Below are 4,828 nucleotides of genomic sequence, written 5' to 3' on the forward strand. Positions count from 1 at the left end.
AATTAACTGGGGCTGGAAAAGTGTTGGGAAGCAGGGATACTGGGGAGGAATCATTTGAGTCTCCAGGTAGGTAGGAATGATCAATAGTGTGTGTCAGTAAAAATGGAGAAGAAATGGCTAGAGATATTTTTAAAAAGTGTAAAATGATTAAATGCAAAGATCTGCTTAATTTTTCTCTGTGCCTGCTCCTTGATCCCAGTAGGGGCACTAAAGATTCAATAGACATATAGTACAGTTAAGCGAATTATGTGACAATACATAATAAAGAATAAACAGTTATGCCTAAAATGTCTATGGAGTTGTTCTGAAAGAATATTTAGTTAAATGTTTTAAAATGTTTATGAGATACTGCTGTATAGGAAATCAGTAACTGAGAGAATTTTCTGGATCTCATGGTCACAATTAAACACTTAATGTCCCACATATTTATAATGACTTTATTGTGTCTCCAGAACACAACTCTACAGTTCTTTCTCCGAGTTCTGTGGACACTGTTCATTAAGTAAACTGTTGCACTTACAAATTGTCATCCATGCGCAGGGGCCATGCTAATCTCTGTGTCGTTCCAATTTTAGTATATGTGCTGCCAAAGCGAGCACTGCACTTACAAATTCGATTACTATTAGATCACTACTACTAGCACTTCTTCAAGATAGAAAGTTAACCATGTTGCCCATGTGGGTAACCCTAATGAAGTTCCTGACTGTTTGCTTTGGCTCAGTATAGACCCAGCTGTTATAGGCAGCAGAGAGTGAACCATTGGGTGGAAGTTCTCTCTACTTTTCATATAAATTAACAATCTTTTAAAACAGAACATTTTCTTCATTCCAAAAATTTACTTCTTGCTCCTTTTCAGAGTCATAAGCACCTCAAGCCACGTATCGTGTAACCATGATTGTAACTTCTGCTGCATATGCTAATTTTTCTGTACTTCTGCTTCATATAAATGAAATTATTTTGTGGATAATCTTCTGCCTCACATATTTTTGAGGTTCATCTATGTCATTATGGAGATCAGCTGAATTTATTATTATTTTATTTTATGAATATAACCTTTTTCCTACTTATGGATATTTAAGCTGTTTTTAGTTTTTCATGACTTATTAATTAAAGCTAATATTAAGATCCGTGTGTGTGTGTCTGAGGACACATGTATCCATTTTTCGAGGGGTGTTTATCTGAGAGTGAAATTGTAGTTCATAGGATAGGTGTGTTTAGTTTTGTTAGAAATTTCCCAATAGTGTTGCAAAGTCTGTAGCATTTTGCTCTTCCACCATTAATGAGTGCTGCAATTGTGCTATAAATGGGTAAATAATTGGTCTGGCTAGTCTTCTACTTTTAGTCATTGGATAGATCTGTAATGTGATTTTAATTTCAATTTCTCGCTAAAAAAAAATAGTGTTGAATACCTATCATTTGCTCACTGGCTATTTGAATCCATTTTGCAAAGTGTTTCTAATTGTTTTTCACATATAAAATTAGATTATTAATTATTCCTTACTAATCAATCATCTTAGTTTTTCAATTCCCAATGTTTAGCATAGTGACTGGCAATTAATAAATATTGTTTAAAAAAGACAAAGAGAATAAATAGAGTGGCTTTATTTGCAAAGTTTTCTTTATTGCAGGCCACAGGAAATGAGTTGTGGAAATAATTAGCTTCCATGGTACATCTGCATTTGTTGGTTTTTTAAAATACAAAGATGTAAACTCTTAAACACAGCTGGTTGCATTTGTGATGGAAGCACTTGTGATTTTATGTTAAATTATGATTCATTCATGCGTATAAAGTACTTGTCATCAAAGTGTCTGGAAGTTCACTAAGATTTTAGACTAGAATACAAATTGTAACAGTACCTTCTGTTCCATTCTTTCACTGTGTTAAGAATAGGTAAGGTGTCAAAAATTCAGGATTTATTTTACCAGTTATTTTTACTTGATTTCTAAATTAGAAATGTACTTTCTAAATTCTTCATGATACATGAGTTTTTAAAATAAAGCATACCAATTTAAGATTGTTTTAAATTTTAATATCTGGTTTTTTAAAAAGATTTATTTATTTTTATTGGAAAGTCAGATTTACAGAGAGAAAGAAAGAGAAGAAAATCTTTCATCTGCTGGTTCACCCCCAAGTGGCTGCAACAGCCAGAGCTGAGCCAATCTGAAGCCAGGAGCCGGAATCCTCTTCTGGGTCTCCCATGCAGATGCAGGGTCCCAAGGCTTTGGGCTGTTCTCTATTCCTTTCCTAAGCTACAAGCAGGGAACCTGTGGATGAGGAGTCAAATGAGATAGTTAGGGTTTCTGGTTCCTGGTGAAATAATTTCTTAAAAATATAAAATCCTATTTCTCCCCATGTTCTAACCTTTCCAGAGAAGGTTCTTCCTTTCGAGGGCACATTCTTCCCTTGAGGAAGAACAAAGGAGGCAGAATTAACAAATTACTATCCCGTCTCAGAGTTGTTGTCATCACAAAAGCAAGGAGACATGATGCAGGCTAATGTCATCTCTGGGTCACTGTCAAAGAGGAGGTACCTGAGTACTCAGCTTAGTATTAGAACGGGAAGAGGAAGTAACCAGTTTCACCTTTCTGATGTCCTTTGATTCTGGACCATGTGTTATTGTGAACAAATTTTTTTTCATACGTTTGTCCTTCGGGTGACTCCCCTGAGATGGGGTATAAAAGATATTAACTCCCCTTGTGCATGGGTTTTTCTCTCTTTCCTTGGATCCCCCTTGTGTCATTATGGCAGGAGATCTGGGGTCTTTTCTCCCTTGGAGCCCCTTCCTGCCACTAGGGCAAGAGCCACTTTCCTTCTTCTCCTTAAAGAAATCTTGGTTTGTAAACTAGAGTTTGTCCACATGAAAATCCTTCTTTCATGTGAGATAAGAAACAAGGTTTCGCATTGAGTTCTCTGCAACACTGGAAGGGAAGTGGAGCAGCTTTAATAGAAACTGGTGCCCATATGGGATCCTGGTGCATGCAAGGCAAGGACTTTAGACATCAGGCTACCATGCCAGGCCCCTAATATCCAGTTTTATCATGAAAGTAATAAATATTCAATATTGGAAAATAGAAAATATGGCAATTTAAGAAAAGGAAATTTTAACAGGCAAACTTGATTTACATTGAGAGTATCTGTCTTTCCTTGTACTGTGCACATGCTTGTGAGTGCATGCATATCTACATGTATGTGATTTTATATGTGTGATAGATGTAGCTCTAGGTTTATATTTGCCATTGTAATTAAACTGTTTCCTATGACAGACTGGAAAGAAATGTTAGTTTGTTTGTTTGTGTATTTATTTATTGTCCCTGTTGTTTGCTTCTTGTAACAAGCCTGAAATAGGTACTTATTAAATATTTCCTATCATCTGTGCTTCTTTGAAATGGCTGCTGTGTCCATGTTTCCATCTAACATTGCAACTTGTGTGTATAGCATGTTACCATGCACATGCAACTTATCAAGGGTTTGTTTGTCAACAGGCATTGGAAAGCTCTGCTGTAGGCTTCTTCATAGTAAAGGGGAGGCCAGGATTGCACTAAGCAACGTATGTGGTTCCCCGCAGATATGAGACATTCATGGTTTCTTTCTAGTCTTAAAGTTTTGTAGACTTGGAAGCTCAAAATGATTTGTGATGTTCATCACATTCAATTCTGTAAGGTTTCCGTAGTGTAATGGTTATCGCATTCGCCTAACACATTCAATTCTGTGTGTCCCAGCAAGTGAATATTGTTATTTTTCTAAGATTTATTTTTAATTTTAGATGATGTTGACGTAGTTGATCAGAGAGGGATGGATCAAGGGTTAGGGAAAAGTGGCGTGATCTTTGCTTCGAAATATCTGTTTCTCCTTCCTGTTTGGGGATGGGGGAGGAGGGATAAGAGGAGAAGCTAAACCCAGACTCACAACCTCTCCGAAACCCAGGAATGGAGAATTACTCCTTGTTATTAATCTAAGATCCCAATGTAGCCCATGCTCTGAGAGTTCTTAGGTGGTTTCGACAGTTCTGAAATGTTGTCAGTCTTACCAATCCAAGGATAAGGGAACCCTTTCAGTGTCCTTTGGTTGACATAGTCTCCATTCATCCAGATATTAAGGGCAAGAACCCAAGCTAGGTGACCCCGGTTCCACCAAAACTTTGGTTCCTGAAGTTCACAGATCTGGCTCTTGCTGTGCAGGCAGGCCAAGGACCCAGGACAAGGCAGCAAAGGTTCTTCCAGACCCCCAACCCTGAGGCTCATGGGCCCAGCATCCACTGTGCAGGCAGTCCAAGGTCCTGGGCCAGGCAACCTTGGCTCTGCTGGCCCCTCTGCCACTAGGGCTCATGGACCTGGCCCCCACAATGCAGGCAGGCCAAGGATGCAGGACAGGCATCCTGGGTCCCATTAGATCCCCACCACTGAGGCTTATGGACCCAGCACCCACCACATAGGTGGGCCAAGGATCTGGGCCAGGCAACCTGGGCCCTGCTAGACCCCTCAACCCCAGGGCTCACGAACTCAGCACCAACCTCCCCTTGACTGTCATGACTCACCTCATCTTGGCATCCATCAGCAGATTCTGCAGCCTGGCTTGGTCCAGCCTATCCTTACTTCTAGCTCATGCTCGTGGGTTCTGCAGCCCATCCATACCCAGTCCAGCCAGTCCCCATTACTGGTCCTGATGTGAACTGGCTAGTTTTGCAACCTGACCCAGCCCCTCCTGTATCCTGTCCTGGTTCTCAGATCTGCAATAGATATTATGAACTGGCCCGGCCTGGCCGCTCCTGGACATGATCCATATGTATGCTGGTAGGTATTGTAACCTAGCCTGATCAAGGCTATTCCT

General features: G+C 39.8%; 1 pseudogene; it reads right to left on the minus strand.

Annotated features, from left to right (window-relative positions):
• Window positions 1-501: 501 nt before the first annotated feature.
• On the minus strand, window positions 502-599 carry LOC118758389 (U6 spliceosomal RNA; annotated as a pseudogene).
• Window positions 600-4,828: the final 4,229 nt, after the last annotated feature.

Source organism: Ochotona princeps, chromosome 1 (genome assembly GCF_030435755.1).
Source record: "Ochotona princeps isolate mOchPri1 chromosome 1, mOchPri1.hap1, whole genome shotgun sequence".
Classification (NCBI taxonomy): domain Eukaryota; kingdom Metazoa; phylum Chordata; class Mammalia; order Lagomorpha; family Ochotonidae; genus Ochotona; species Ochotona princeps.